Here is a 17,669-nt window from a genome sequence, read left to right as displayed (position 1 = left end):
AATACAGCTAGTAGTGTAAGATATTTTAGAACTGGTTCAGAATATGTTTTTATTTCGTGAAATGCGATCTAAATTATATATTGTTATATCCTGCTTCTTATTTTCTGCAGGTTTTGGTATATATTTAATGAAGCCTAGTTTAATCGTATAGTAAAAGTGTAAAAACATTGTTACATAGAAACTGAAATTAGACGTTTGTTTCAATACTTTGACGTTGTGGGGCGCTTCGTACCATTCGTACCCAGGAAAAGAGAAAGATGTTGTCGGCTAACATTGGGTGAGTATCTCAGCTAAAAGTTTTTGTTTAAAATTTGAATAACTCTCTTGGATATTGAACAAAATATGGCGAATTTAGACAGTATTCCCTTTTAATTTTTTAGGGAACCTCAGTGAAAAAACTCATACCTGTCCAAGAAAACTTAAGGATATTAATGCTTTTAGAAGCTCGTAGAATATCCACACAGAGTACAATATGGCGGTAAGGAGAAATTGCTGCTCCTATTTGCTTTGGTTTTTAGCATCCACCATTTACACTTTTGTTTGTGCAGGTAAGTTGCAAAAGTTTATTAGTGAGTTTTTTAGAGAAACGCTTCTGTAATTTAAGGAAAAGCAATTTCAGTTATGTGAACTATTTTTATTGTGATAATATCGTTCAGTAATAACATAACACTACCTACTGTTCGAAATATACGTTGCCAAAAGAATCCTAGACTTGCTAAAAGTTAATTGGTGGATACAGAATTTTACTTTCAGATTTTTGTGTGGATATTTTCGCAAATACGCAACTATTTATATGGTATTTTTCCTGCAATTATAACGACAACTTCTTTGTTCTGGTGCGAAGAAATTGTCTTTGGAATTACCCTGCCAGTCACTAAAATAAATCGTTTAAATACGTTAGCTGATATGTATTTAAATATCATATAATAAAATAGATACTTTTGGAAGTTTTTAGCTTTTCTTCCAAGAAAAGCAGAAAATCAGAACTGCAACAGAAAAAAACAGATAATCATCCCATCCAAAATGTATGGATTTTTCTTGAACATCTTAAACTCTAAAATTTATTTTCAAATTATTTAAAAATTTGATTTTTTATATCGATTGGTTATTGGGATGATTTTACAATATGCAGTATATAACATGTAGTGTGCGCATTTATACTTATCCTATTATAAGATATTAGTTTCATTATTTTATTTTTTGAATTTTCAGTAAAAATGATTGAAAATGCTGTTTTTCGAAATGACAGATAGTAAAAGCACTCGAGAAAGAAAAGAATACCCTCTATATTATTTTTATTTTTTCAAACATTGGAAACCTAATTGTGTTTTTATTTCCACTCTCTTTCTCTTTTAAATAACATAAAATAATAAAATTCTACTAAAAGGAAGGGAATTGCAGGTTTTACAGTACTGATTCCTAAGTAAAGATGAATGACAAAGATGAAATTGGTAAATATAATACAAGAATCAGTCTTATGAATGTTTCCAGCAGTAGGAGCTTCTGGATGACAAAATCGGTCATTTTATTCTTGTAGATAATAATACAAATAAATGTTTGCTGTTTTAGCATGATGAGATCGAGGTAGTCTGCATATGGAATCTGGAAAAATCATTGGAAATGAGTGATCATAATTTTTTTTTTTATTATTTCTAAAGAACAGAGAGCCAGTCTTATCAGTATAAATTATTTACCACTAAACTTTTTTTCCTCTCAGGAGTAGATGAATTAAAAATGAATTAAAACAAAATTTCATAAGTTGAGTTTCGGAAATTAGAACTGCGGTGTATGAAATTGTTCCCTCTTTATCGGTTTATAAGTTGTTGCATAAAATAGAACGGAATCACTCATTATTTCCTTTAAAACAACTAGTTAGCCGAAGAAAGAGAATGTGAAAAAGAAATGAAGATACGATTTTAAAGTGAAAATAGAAGACATTTTAAATGTTTTAAAATATCGAATTCCTTTTTGTTGATTATTTATAACGAGTAATAGGCTACGCGTTCATGTACCAAGTTATTTGCTTCTCAATTACTTTAGATATGAATAATAAAATTATATGCAAGAAGGTAGTTGAAAGAACAAACAATGCGAATTTTGTAAATTTAATGCTTTCTTCGGTTGTTGGATTAAATGTTTGAATCCATTTGGACATTAAGCCATGACAGGCGTGCCAGAATTAATGTGCTAATATGAATTAAGTCCTATCACGAATTGGATATTGATTTTTAATTACTTTCTCTCGTTATCTTTTTATGAACTGCCTGTTTAATTATGAATTGTTAGTTAAAAATATTAATATTTGTTTGTTTGAGCTAGACAAAAATTTTGATAAAGGTTCAGTGGTGGTTGTGGAATTCAACTTGGAATTTTAAATTTGATCTGTTTATTCATGGCAGTTTTGATTGCTCTGCAGGAAGGAGGGAGAGAGAGAGAGAGAGAGAGAGAGAGAGAGAGAGAGAGAGAGAGAGAGAGAGAGAGAGAGAGAGAGAATTGTAAACCAAGCAGTATAACATATTTTGGTATTTTTTTATTATAATTACTTTAATTAGCTTATTTTATTGAAATAAATAATATATCACATATAACTGAGTATCCTGCATAATTCTAGTTGAGCCACCACGACTCCGTCCCCTTACTGTTCCTTCTGATCTACATATGGGAGAACGTTTGATGATAACGTGCACCTTAAAAAGGGGAAATCTTCCAGTTACTTTTCGGTGGCTCAGAAATGGCCAAGAAATAAAACGTACCTCAGAGGAGACAACAACTGAAGGAATTTCTGTATATGTTATTAGCAGTATTAAAACAAGTGATATTGGCAATTACTCCTGTGTGGTTACCAATTCAGCTGGTTCTGATAGTTCCACTGCTGTTCTAATGGTTGAAGGTAGGGCTAATATTACACATTTATAGTATCTATCATAGAATATTATGTGAAAGATCAGTGGTGTAGTATAATTTTATTTATTTATGAGTTTATTTGCCATGTTGTCAGTTTGCACAGAAATAAAACATGCAAAATGTTATTATTCGGTATGTATTATAGGAATTCGTAGGCATGTTACATATTTAGGAACACGAATAAGAAATCAGCCAATGAAATACAGAATTAGAACGAAACAAAAAAAAATTCTGTTTTAAATATGAACATTTCAGAAGCATAGCAATAATGCATCGAAGACACGTACGCCGAGACCTACAGTTGCTAGTTCTAAACAACTGAACCCAACTAGAACAAGGTATATTGTATTTCTGAGATATCAAACTGTTCAAGAAAATGAATGTAATCAATTGGATGTCTTTTACAATGTATGCTAATATTCTATGTATGCTGGTTTATTTTGATTAAAGCCTATCTGGTTTTAAGGCGAGTTAAATTCATTTTTAGATTTCTGTAATTTGTGTACAATAATATATGTAGGGAAGTCAGTTGCTTTGGATATTATTTTGTGAACTGTAAGATGTGGAGTATTTTAATTATTAATATTTCAAGCACATTCCGAGCAAAATTTCTCAAATTTTTTTCCTCTAAATAATTGTTGGTTAGTTGTTTCCTCTACACACGTTGGGTGGCGCTGTGTACAAGAAGAGGTTAAAAGGGAGTTATTAGATCCAGAATCTGTCTTCTTTCAAGCGTACCATCAGAATTCGTAAAATAATAATATAAGTTACTTTTTCCTATATTTGCGTTTTCTACATGGATATTTTGAAAAATTCAACGTGTGATTCTTACGTTTTTTAGATAATTTTTCTACGTATTCAAGTATTCGGCTGCAGCATTGTATTTTGTATTTCTGAGATCAGAGGAGTTATGGTGGCGTTGCTTATGGTACTACATTCCTCTTTCTTCATCGTAGCATCCCAGATTTTCTTAGCAGAAAGTTCAGGTAAGTTTTAATTTTTCACCACTGTAGATAAATTTTATAACATCCTAAATGTATCAATAAGAACAGTTACTTTACGTTTTGGAAATAAAAACTGATTTACAGTATTTCTTAAGAAACAGATTGTTCTTATTGCTTAATTTCAATAATTTTTACGTAATTATGTAATTAAAAATTACATTAATACGTAAGAATTTTCAGAACTCTTTCAATGAGTATTTATTTTTAATTTAGTAAATTTTATTAAGTGCAGATGCTTTTCCATTAATGAGTTTATTTTGCACAGTGAAGTGTGCATTCGGAACTGCACTATTCACATGTTCAGGTACATCGTTTTCATATGACTTTGAGTACGTGAACGCCCATACTAATATTGTTTACTTTCCGAGTCTAAATCTTTGGATTAATTATCTTCAGGAGGATGTACAATGTTTTTGTTTGTAGAACAAAAATCGAGTTTTCCCAAATTAGATGGGTGTAACCGTTTTGTTACAATTTCATTACCTTGTGCTGTTATGACATTCTAAAACGACAACAAAATTATATATTATGCAAATGTTTTCCAGGCAAATTGCGAAAAAAAAATTCTATAATTAGTTTGGATAACCAAAGAACCTGTAAATTTGGAGACCTTGTGAACTTTTATTTGATAAATAAGTAAATGATCTTGAAACAGAATGAAAGCTAATCATAAAGTGCTAATTAGAATCGGCTAGTTTGCACATCTAATTTCACATATTTGAATTAATGTTAATAATTACAATAATACTGGAATGGCAAAAAAATTATTATATGAGGGTAGAGCATGCATGCGCTATGCATATAACGGTCTAAATATTAATAACACATAAATATAACATAAATATTAGAATTTTAAAATTGTCTAAGGAATAGTTTAATAAATTTGAAATATTTTAAGTATAGTGAACTGCTTCTTTAATTTTCTTAGAAGTAGAAGTGGTGGGGGGGGTGTTACATAGCCCTACTTCTATTAATCAATGAATGAATTATATAAAAAATAGTACTTGCATTACCGGGTACTTGTTGCTGCCGCACCGAACTGTATTAAGTCTCTTTTAGACTTAATACAGCGAATCCAGTGATTTTTACACTTTGAGAAGATTTCCAAAACCCCTATTTTGGGATTCCCCTTCAGTATGTGCTGCAATTTTTCCCGTATTTCTGAAATGATATGAAATTTTTGTCATTGGTGTTTAAAGTTTAGTTTTATCAGAAACTAAATAGGGAGTTTATAAGCGAAGGATAATTAGTTAACCTTGACTGTCTTCTATAGGATAGACTCTAGAAGTTTAAGAAGTTCTAGTTCAGCTGGGGAAAAATATTCCGTGGTAGGAGGATTTGATTTGTAGGGAATCAGTAGTGTTTTGAAGAAAACTAACGCCAAGAATGAAAGAGGAATTGTAGTTTTTTTGATGCAGAGGAAGCAGTATTTGTGATATGCTTATGCAGAGAATGATTAGAAATCAGTTATTTCCAATTAAGATATGTGATATTGTCTTGAAATCTCAATGTTAAGTATGAGCGTGGTAGCTGCAGACTCGTTTTGTAAGAAGACCAGATTTTAGAAGGTTTGAAGTTAACTAGGTTTTTCTCTCTCCATTGGTAAATTACCTGAAGATTAGCATGTAAGGAAATGGTATTGGATATTCGAAAAGTTACAGCTGTTTATGAAGAGAAAGGTTATGAGTTCTGATAATCGAATATAATATACCATCATCAGAAAGAAAAATACAGGAGTTACACAACGGAAGGCCATTAATATACAGGTGCAAGAGCAAAACTTTGGAGAGCTCCAGCAGCAGTTGAGAAGTTAGAAGACAGTTATGCAGCGAACTACATCACACACAATGAGTTGTCAGAAGCACAACTGGCTACCCAATTGCGAGAGCAGCACAAAGAATTTGGACGGAATCTTGTTTAGGAGACGTTAACACTAAACACAATAAAAAGTCTTATACATGTTGAGAGCAACTGCTTAAATTTACCTGAACTTTTCCATACAATGTCCACAGTCGCGTAACTTCACAGTAAGATATCACGAGCGGATAGATTCCCGACGGAATCCCGTATTAGCGATCATTGATCAGATGGAAGCTATCAAGGTGGTGTTGGAGCTGGCAGTTGAATGTATTTTGCGTTACTTTGAAAAAGGTAGAGGATCTGCCATATTTTAATGAATTAAGCGGATATAAGAAAAACTCCACACAGAAAAATGAACATCAGTGAAATATGAGTGTGAAAGGCAACAGAACAGAAATTAAACTCTGGAACACATTGTTCTCGATTCTTTTAGCGTCTTGTCGTAAAACCAAGTGGGGCATCGAATAAAATGTGCTCAGTAGAAGAAGATTTACCATGATCATTGGTGCAACAGTTAGATACTAATTAGTCATCTTTAAATGAGGATGCAGTAAATTAATCATCGTATAACTGATGGACATATGGATGAACAGAAATTGCGACCAATAGCTTTGAAAAGAGACCAGAAAGATCGATTACAATGTGGACAAGATGCAAGTTTCCTTTTCTTAGTTTTTTGAAAAATCAAGAGGCTAAGTGTAGGATTAATAAATCAAAATCAAGTTTTGATTTATTAATAACATGTTTACTTCTCTTGCGAGCTTTAGTACAAACAGAAAATGAAATTGGAGATTTGGATATAAGCCAATTTCGATATGCCTGCCCTTAGCTATTGAAAAAAACCATAATTTTGATAAAGGATAAGAGTTTAGAATGGAACGAAATATGAAGGATTTCGCCCCTACAAGAACAATTTCACTGTTTCAATCTGAGAAAATATTAGGATCAGAAGACTTAAAGCAGTAATCCAATCAAGGAAAAGAGGAATATGAATTATGAACACCATTCGTTTTGTATTCTTGTGATGCCAAACAATACGAAAATTTGAGAGAGAGAGAGAGAGAGAACTTAAAAATATATATATTTTTAATTTTCTCTACAAAACAGGAATAGGAAAGCTAATACGATTCTTAGGTATTAAACGGGGATTACTGCTTAAATGAATAGAAATTATTTTAGTGGTATGTGCTTACCAATAAATGGAGAACGTTGGATGAATTATACGGGGTGAGAGAGAGAGTGCAGTTAATTGGTTTTTCCTAAATTGAATGTGAAGTTTCTTCACATTCAATATCTTCTACTTTTGCCACAGAATGTGCCGTGGCATTGTAAGTTTTATATATCGGGAATTCCCTTAAATGTAATGATAGTCATCTTAAAGTAGTATTACTGAAACTTGAACAAATCAATATTTAGATTTTATGATAATAAGTAAACATGTAGAAAACTAATACGTATTGCTTTTTTAATTAGATCCTCCAGTTCTTCGACCAATGTATATACCATCCGACTTACGACTTGGCGAAAGAATAGATTTAACCTGCAGTCTGAAACGAGGTGATCCTCCAGTATCATTTCATTGGTTTCGGAATGGTCAAGATATGCAGACCATATCAGATATCAAGATTACTACGGGAGAACGTGTTTCAGTGTTTGTAATTGATAACATCAGATCAGAGGATATTGGAAATTATACTTGCGTTGCAACAAGTTCTTCAGGTTCTGATATGTCTGCTGTGTTTCTGTTAGTTGAAGGTCAGTAGAATAGTAGACCTATTCTTTTAGTAGTGTTAAAAGAAACCCATGTATCAGTCTTGATGTTTAATTTGTTGTATTCATATGTGATGTTTGATGCTACGTTTCGAATCCTCTGTTCACATGGTTTATTCTATTAAATTTATTTTTTGTGTGTGTTTTACTGAAATATTCAGTTATAAGAATTCTGTTATAACTGCGCAAATATTTTTAAATAAAATAGAACTTTGCAACATAATTTAAATAAAGATGCTTTCTTAATGAACATGAAAGATATTTTATTCAACATCTGATTAGTACAAATATGGCTGATCCCTGAACGTATGAAAAGTTATGGGATATATTCTTAGCTATTAAAAAACCCGGTAAATTCCATTTCAGATTAATTGCTAGAAAAACATAATTTGATTCTTTTTTTACCTTAATGACTAGCGATGATTGGTTAACAATGTTATTGTTTCAGTGTTGTCTTGGGATTTTGTCTGGTTATTTCAAATGGAAAAGTATTTCGTCTATAGCTAGTTACAAGATGAGATTTTTATAGTGTTTTTTGTAAATTCAGGAAATATTAAAATAAGTTTAACTATGAGACAATTGTTGAATTAGTAATTTTTATTTAATACTAACAGATATGTATATACTACATTCCGATGTAGGCTGTAAAGTGTCGTCTCTATTTTATTCCCCTGTTTAATTTTTTTATGATAATAAACAACAGCATTCCCATATAATTTTAATGTGATGTTGACTGATTATGATTTTTCTCGAACTATGTAAGATCATAATTCTCCAAAATGTTATATTTAACATTTAGTATGCATTCAGTTTGAATATTACCACAATATTCATTTTTACAGGTTTTTCCTTAGCCATCTGAGGAAATTATATTTGCAAGCTGTTTTTCTTAACATTGCAGTTCTTTCATATTCAGAAAAGTTTTTACAGGCAAAATATTGTGTAATTTGAAACTTTCCCTTACAATTTCGTTTTCTGTGTGGGCTTGAAATCAAAAAATTATTTTAAGCTTTTTGTTTTTTAATAGTTAAGTGAATGAGTTGATATGACACAAAAAAAAAAAAAAAAAAAAACATCTGCTTCAAAGACTTGTCGTTAAGTGGCGCCCCAAGCAGTAGTATACAGAGAAGGACGAGACTCCATAACGAAGGTGAGATTTAGTAGGAAGTAGTTATATTTCTACTATTTTACAGATTCATATTGAAAACTCTAATTTATATTCTATTTGTAAAAATTCAAAATTTCAGCTATATTACTCTTATTTGGCCTTTAGGTAATAGAGAAATCAGAGATTGAGGCAGAAAAGTATTTCTATTAGCATTATCGAAAGTTCTGACCGTGTTTTTGAACAAAATGGCAAGTGCTGTTTTGTTCTGTGTGATATTATTGGACTTCTCGTTAGTTTTTACAATAGGTAAGTAAATTCTGCACTGATAATTTGATTTAGATTACGTAGTTACATAAATGTAGCATGGTAAGCTATCTAACAGAATAATGCAATTATTAAGTATTTGTATATTTTTACTCATTTACCTACAGAATAGTACAGTGGTTTCCAAAATAATTACTCCTCCAAAATTTTGATTATATCATCCCATATTCATTTTTAACAGTTATAAAGCATCGTCCAAATATGTCCCCTCTGACGATTCCCATTCTTTAAGTATACATTTTTAATTACAGTATTAGTTTAAAAACCATTGCATGATAATAATTGTTATAATTATTATATTATAACAATTATAATTGTTATATTAGTTATAATAATATTTGTTATAGTAATATTAGTAATAATAATATTATAATTGTTATATTAGTTATAATAATATTATAGAATAGATATATTAAACAGCATAAAGTTTATGTAAATATAATTTAATTGGCCTGATCGTATAGATTGGTTAAATAATGTTAGACTAAGAAAAATACTACATATCTTCCATGGGCACTGTTATTCTGAATTGGCTTCTATAATTCTCACTCTCTCTTTCAAAACAGTCCGAAAACGTGCTACCACCAGCCAACATCCATTTACTGTCCAACTTCAAACTCGCAGAACCGACTTTTCATCTTCCTCGTTTATTCATTCAACTGTCGTTTTCTGAAACAACTTTCCTTCATACTTTCCTGAAATTTTCTTTCCAGAAAATTACAGTCTACAGAAGTTCAAGTCTTCAAAGAGGGCACACATGCACTCATGTCAAAAAATATCTTCTTTCGTCTTTTCAACCTCCAACCCAAGCACGGTACTAAGTACTATAGGTTCTAATACCTCTCGTGTTTGGGATTTTCATAAAAAAATCTAGTAACTGAAAACAAGATGCTTTTATATTTAATTGTATTTCTTCCGACTTAGAGAGCAACCAATCTGTGAAATATTTGTAGAGAAATTGGCGAATATTGGTATTAGAAATAAATTTTTTTAATTCAAAAAGGTTAGGTATCCCAGAATTAAATGAATTGTGTTTTGTGCAGCCTGCAAATGTATTCAGTTTTAATAGTAAACAGCTATACCAACGTATTATGTATGCTACTTAAGCAAGTAATATTTTTATATGAGTACTGATCAGATTAATATATATGAGCCTCAAAATTATTTGAACAGGAGCTAAGTTTTACAGCCGAATTTTCTTCTAGTAATAACTATAGGCAAGCTGTGGAAATATTCTAACGTATTTTATGTGTCAGTGTGTGAATGTTGCGAGTATTATGGTTGGCTTTCTGTTCGTAGAGGAAGATAAATAATGAAGGAGAGAAATAAAAAATCAGGGCCCCTGATTTCTATTAGGATATGCTCAGGAAATGACAGCAAACATGGGTGCCCTCTTTAAGGTTGTATTTGAAATGAAAAAGGTAGTCTAATATTTTAAATTAACGAAGAAATTTATTGAGAAGAGGAAATTATTTCTGAGAAGAAAAGAAAAGGGAAAAATTATTGAGAAGAGAAACTTATTTCTGAAAAAAGCATATCATAAGGTTAAGGTTTCAAAATGCACGGTTTACCTAGGTATATGGACAGTTTTGAAGCGCCTACTTATTGGTTACGTGGTTGTATCATTGACTACCTTCCAGATACACACTATTCACGTTTAGAAGATAGTTTCACAAGAATTTTTGCTGAAATAATACTCTTAGAAAATCAGGCATAGTTCTTTTAATATTTTAAGGAACTTGCCATTGTTAGAGAAAGCAGAGTGCCATTCTAACCTTTATGACCTTACATTTGAATGGGCTGAGCAAACTAGTAATAAGATTAATTTCATGAAAATCACCCATCATTGGATTCTTGGATTCCCAGCTTTCATGGGATATGCCGATAGTGACTGGAGCTGAGTTTTACAGCCGAATTTTCTCCTGGTAATAACTATAGGCAAGCTGTGGAAATATTCTAACATATTTTATGTGTCAATGTGTGAATATTGTGAGTATTATGATTGGCTTTCTGTTCGTGAGTGAAAAATGGGAGGAGTTCAGAAGGCGAACCCCCACAGCAAACTAATTCATAAAGTTACAAAGAAATTCTGAAAAACGTAGATAACGGTAATGATGGACATAAAGCAACGAACTCACCATCGTCAATTAAATATGAAAGTTTTATAAAAATACTGTAAATTGTGGAAAAATGAAATAACTAATTAATTAAATAACACACAATGTTATTTAACATTAACTAGTGAAAAATAATTATGTACAGGTAGTGAAAAGGAAGGGCTTTTGCCGATTTAAGGCGAAAAGGATGAGGAGTTAGAATAGCTATAGTACCTCAGTTTTCCTCGAATTGCTCTAATAGATTTTGAGGTATAAAAAATTAGGGTTAGCAAGCATAAAGAAAAAGCATATTATAGAGATACTTCGGATTTATCGGGAGCGTGACTGCCCGTCTCTTTAGTCGGGATTCTAGTATTACAATAGATAGTGATGTTTGAAGTAAAATTAAAGAATTTATGGAATACCAGAATTGTGGAAAAATGAAATAAATAAATAATTAAATAACATACAATGTTATTTAATTATTTATTTATTTCATTTTCCCACAATTTACAGTATTTTTCTAAAACTGTCAGTTATTTAATTAATTATTTATTTCATTGGTCACATAGTTACCAAAATTGAGAGGACTCTGCTATCTTTCTTTAACATATATCAAGCAGCAATCCAAGTTATAAATCCTTTTAGCCATGTTTCGTACAGTATGAAGGTATTGTTCATTTCCAATTCATTATTTAATATTATTATTACAGTAAACTAAATTTGATTTTTTATTTGTTCTACTATTTCAGTAAGGCTGGTTTATTCTTATTATTTCTAAAAACTAAATTTGACCTGCAATTTGGTAGAATTTTATACTTACTATTTTATTTTATTCTAAAATCTTCTATTACATCTGGTATTTCTCTATTCGTTATTGAATTTCTATAATATAGTACTTCTGGTATTCCATAAATTCTTCACTACGTACTGTTAATACTAGGATCCCTACTAAAGGGACCGGCAATTACGCTCCTGGTGAATACGAAGTATCTCTATAATATGCTTTTCTTTGCTTTATGCATGCTAACCCTTATTTTTTATATCTCGAAATCTATTAGAGAAATTCGATGGAAATTGAGGTACTATAGCTATCCTAACTCCTCTTCCGTTTCGCCTTAAATCGGAAAAATCCCTTCGCTACATAATTATTTTTCACTAGTAAATAAACATATAAGAAAGTTATTAGTTGGCACTCATTTTCATTATTTTTGATTCACTGCTATCTGTCGGACTAGCTGTTATTCTGCCCAGTTTGCTGCTGAATTTAACATAATTTGCATTTATAATTTTAGAGTATTTGAATCTATAATTTCAGTAATTTGAACTAAGACATACTGGCAAATAGCAAACAGAAATAGATAGCCTTAGCCAATTATTGATAGGATGCACTGAGTGGTGCTAGCCCTAGGAAACGTACTATTCAATGTATCCTTTTATCAGTAATTAGCTTCATTATCATTTTATTATTATTACTTTATATTATTTTATTATATGTATATTATGTGTTTAATTATAGGATATAACAATGAAGTCCAACTTAGGTTAACTAAATACTTGGCCTTATGGTGCTATAGGTATACTTTTGCTCTGAACCCCTATATTACATATTCTAATTAAATTTCATTTGTTATTTGATTTCCAAGTATACTGTTCAATAAATATTATAATATAAGTTTTACAGACAGATGTAATATTTAATCGATACCTTGATGGCATTAATTTGATCTGACACTCTTTTTCTAATTCTATACTTTTCTAATATATACTTTTCTAATATTCAGAATTTCCAAAAAAGGAGTACAGAGTTATTCAGAGAAAAAATAAGTAAAAATCACAGCCACTTGATATGAATAAATAAAGAAAATAATCACACAATTACTTATTACTAGTCACATAAATTTTCTCTTCATTTATTATAATTTATCATTTATATCATAATTTATATCTTATTATATCTCAGTCTTTATCTAGGCTCTTAAATATTTCACCATAGATACAGCAGTTATTTGAGTTATAATGTTTGCAATATGATTGCATTTGATTAATTTTCTAAATATTCTTCTAGTACCACCACTTCTTCGTCAGGTATATATCCCTCCTGACTTGCATCTTGGAGACAGAATAGATTTTTCGTGTGGGCTGAAGAGAGGAGATCCACCAGTAGAATTAATGTGGTACCGGAATGGGAAGAAGATAGACCAGAGTATGCCTAATGTGAAAATCACATCTAACGATGGTGTTTCTCTGTTTCTGATATATACGATTAAGGCAGAAGATATTGGAAATTATACATGTGTAGCTACAAACTCTGCTGGGGATGATAGTTCTAGTGCCACCTTAATGGTAGAAGGTAATGTAATCAATATTTATTGAGATGAAATAAGAAAAATGAATTAAACTATTTCAAATAAATAAACAAATTGAGTTGCATGGTGGACATCGTGCAATTACAATTCAGGTTGGATTCATTTCACAGTAGAGGTTCACGGTGATCAATGGAGAGTCAGCAAGCGAGACGCATTTATTAACACCCTAACATTTCTTCTTAATAAATTCATTATAGGAAATATAATTACTTACAATTACCCTTTTCTTAAGGAGAGAGCCATGCATCATGCCCTGAAAACGAAGGTTATACAATGATGAACAGTTGGTTAGAAGTAATTTAATTCTGTTGTAAGTAAAAGAAAAAGAGGACGAGTTCTGCTGTTACACATCATTGATACAATATACTCATGAAGCTAGAGATTAAAGAAATGTTCAGATTGGTTTACGTTTAATGTTGACTTAAATTTTGTTAACAATATCATCAGCAATATTTCTTACCAGAACAGTATATTTTCGGTGAATTTAGTTATGATATTTATTCTAGTGACGGAAGACATAATACTGATAATTGTGTTATTTAACTTCCACTACCTTCTTTTTTGGTAAATGAAGTTCTCACCGATGTGTGGCGCTATTCGCAAAATGGGGAAGAGGAAGAGCGATACAACGTAGAGGTAAGGAACTTGAAATCATTATTGTTTATTTGCGTTGAAAAAATTTCTGTATACGATTATTGTTGCTCGATTTCTTATTACTTTGCGCTCAATTTAAAGGCTAAGATGTGCTTATTCATTAATGTTCTGGTGTAGCTTTAATGGTGATGTCAAGTTGTCTTTTCTGTTATAGGCTGACAAGTTACAATGGCGGCATTTTTCCCTGTCTGGTTGTCGGCGTTTATAATCCATTCAGCTATGGCAGATGGCCTTGGTAAGGTGCTAGATATTTAAAAATCCCTAAATTTAAATTACATTCAATAAGTAGTTAACGGTATACTTTAAATAATAAATTAATAGTAACTGTGAAAGCGTACTGATCATATAGTTTTAACATTTTCGATTCTATATAGCTTTCTCTTGGACCATCGAATCGTGTCATTTATATAATCTTTTTAAATGGAGGGAAGCTTAAGAGGGGTTTCAGATCACTTTCTATCAGTGTAATTGGGGGGAACTGCATTGCAGTGCCCTCAATTACGCTGATTTGTAAACTGTTGCTAAGGTCAGATATGCTGGACTGCGAAACGCATTGAGGAAATTTAAAAAAAGAGAACTCATTTTATTATTTATTTTTCAAATATTTTTTACTGGAACTGCATTGCAGCCGAAGATTTGTTTTTAGTTAAATTTTCGACATTACTAATAATTCAAAAAAACATATATGGTAATTTAAAAAAATTAAGTAAAAAAACTTTGTATTGTGTCCTCTTCACCTCCCCATCTATCCAGAAAAAAAATTGCAGGAAACATTGGAAGGTATTAAGTGCTGTTTGTCATACATAGTGAGATGGCGAAATGCACAAAATTTCATCCTTTTGTAGATTTTGTTAAATTTCAAGTGCCCAGAGAGTATGTATGAAAAAAGAGCAGGTGACATTATTCGAGTTGGGATAAATTATTTGAAACGTTTCCTAATTCCCGAAAGTCTTAAACGAATCATAAACGACCATTATGAAAACTATAAATATATGTTACAATTCGCCGACTCACTATTGAGGTTATTATTGAGGAAAAATTATCACTTTATTGGTTCTAAGTAAACACATTAAATGGCTTAAATTATTAACAAAGGTATTCCAATAACTCAATAATCTAGCACATTTGACAACGCATAAACTCATTTTGGGGCCCGTTTTCAATTTACACTATGTTATCAGAGCTAGATATAAACATCAGCATTCACTGAGCCTGTTACAAATTATACTCTTCTGGAAATGCATCCCCGCATCATCTGGCTACATGAAATTTATACTGTTACTTGAAGATCTGGCTGAAATTGCTCATCTTTTCGCCGCTTGTTATACATATGTTCACCATAATACCACCTAAGGTGAATTTTGCAATCGATCACTCAACCAAATGAAATGCCCTTTGAACATTTCAACCGAACTTGTCAGGATGACTGGCTTTCAGTCCCCTTGTACACAGTCGTCAGCGAACAGTTTTGACAGATGGCTTATTTTCCTTCTGCTCACTTCTGAGCTGCACCGAGTTCAGGTTGTTTTGTAGTTTGAGAGAAAGACTATAATAAAGGTAGAAGCTTTGTTATCACTTTACTTTTTCCTGAAAATTACCATTTCTTGATATTTGGTTTTAAACTCGAAATTGCAGAATATCATCGTGTTATTAGAAGTACAGTAATATTCGTTATGAAGAGAAATTGCAATATATGGAGTCAGGGCCGGCTCTAGGCTTAGGAACAAGAGGCACCGGCCTAGGGGCGCAATGGCTTTGGGGCGCCAAAATCAAAATTTTAAAAGTAATAGTATTAAAGAGGACCAGAGAGTCGAAGCGTTGGTAGTACGAGCAGTTCCCCCCCAAAAGCCGTATTGCAAGGGGCGTCGTTTTTAGCATTTTTTATTTTTGGTTTTCCCATTTGATTTTTCGTACCAGGCGCCGTATTGCATAGGGCTCCGTTTTGATCAAAAATTTTATTTTTGGAGCGCCTATTTTACTTTTCGCACCAAATTCCGTTTTATCACGCTACAGCTGTGAACCAGTCTGGGGAATTCAATAAACTAGAAAAATTAAATAACCGAAATTAGATATCTTCACTGTTCATATTCGAATGAAGAAATGTCACCTGCGAAAATTCTCCAATTCATTTGTGATCAGCAATTAACATCTTCCTTACCAAACCTATTAGCCGACCGGGCTAGCCGGGTGGGTAAAGTGCCTGCCTGGCAACCCAAAGGTCGCGGGTTCGATTCCGGGCTTGGATCAAAGTACTGCAAAAACTTTGGGAGGTGCATTATGGCCACAGAAGCCTATGCGCCAACAACTACCAAAAAAAAAAAAAAAAACCTATTCATTGCTATCCGCATTTTCCTAACGTTGCCTGTCTCTGTGGCTAGCGCGGAAAGGAGTTTTTCGAAACAAATTTATTAAAACTCATTTAAGAACAACTATGAGTCAGGAAAAATTAGCCGGTTTAACAATATTATCGATTGAACGAGATGTTTTAAAAGAATTTGATATGGAAGAATTGATAACAAATTTTGCAACAGTAAAAGCCAGAAAAGTTTTTTTAATTTAATTAAAAAATTGTTTTTTGCTACTATTTTCAATAATTATTCTTATACTTTATTAGACACGGCTTATATACTTTATTTAAGATTATTTTTGCTTTGTTTTTGAAAATTATTACATTTTTTATTATCATACACCTATTTTATAAGTATAATTTTAAATATTTTATTCAAGAATTTTTTTGTTTAGTTTTCGAATAATTTATTGTTGTTATATACCGTTTGTAAATTTAATTTTATGTAAGATTTTTTAAATATGTTCAATTACGACATGCTCCTTTTGTAAAATTTATAAAGCTTACAAATTTTAAATAAAAAAAATGATCAGGCGCTGAAAACCAAACTGGCCTAGGAGTGCCACATACCCTCGAGCCGGCCCTGTATGGAGTTCATCCAATGTAATGTGTTCATCCAATCTTACCAGAAAACAAATTGCGTTTATACGAACTTAAATACAAAATAAAATTGATAATGCGATCACAATTAAAGTTTTCGTAATCATGCAACATTGTTCAGATGACGTTACCAAAACATGTTTTGCATAAATGCTTATTAGAGTTATTTTAGCAACATGATTTATTTTAGTGGGGATATTTACACATTTTCTAAGTTTTGTTAGGTATTGCGATTTTTTTTTTTTTTTTTTTGTCTGCTATTGTAGATAATTCACAAAGACTATGTATTATTTGCGGTAAACGAAAAAGGAAGACGAAATATTGTTATTCATATAAATAGTAAAATACAGTATACGGAATTGATTTCAACTATAGCTCACACTTTTAGACTTAAAGGGCTATTGTGTTCATTGCTGTGGGAACTTTATATAAGATCTCTGGCATATAACTAATTTTTATCTTTTTTAGATCTGCCTCTTCTACGGCCGCTGTATATCCCTTTGGATCTCCATATAGGAGAAAGGGTGTCCTTTATATGTACTATCAGGAGTGGAAGTCTTCCAGTAACATTACAATGGCTTCATAATGGAAAAAATGTAGAAGGGAGCGCAAAATTAAAGATTTCGACAACAG

At 31.5% G+C, this 17,669-nt stretch overlaps 1 protein-coding gene across 4 annotated transcripts in view; it reads left to right on the top strand.

Moving 5' to 3' along the window:
* The window catches only part of LOC150084345 (cell adhesion molecule Dscam1-like), a 229,453-nt gene that overhangs the window by 28,178 nt on the left and 183,606 nt on the right, over positions 1 to 17,669 (top strand). The gene's annotated exons all lie outside the window — the stretch shown is intronic.

The sequence above is a fragment of the Mastigoproctus giganteus genome, chromosome 6 (assembly GCF_048544385.1).
Source record: "Mastigoproctus giganteus isolate SK-2022 chromosome 6, ASM4854438v1, whole genome shotgun sequence".
Taxonomy (NCBI): Eukaryota; Metazoa; Arthropoda; class Arachnida; order Uropygi; family Thelyphonidae; genus Mastigoproctus; species Mastigoproctus giganteus.
This window is presented reverse-complemented; position numbering and strand designations above follow the sequence as displayed.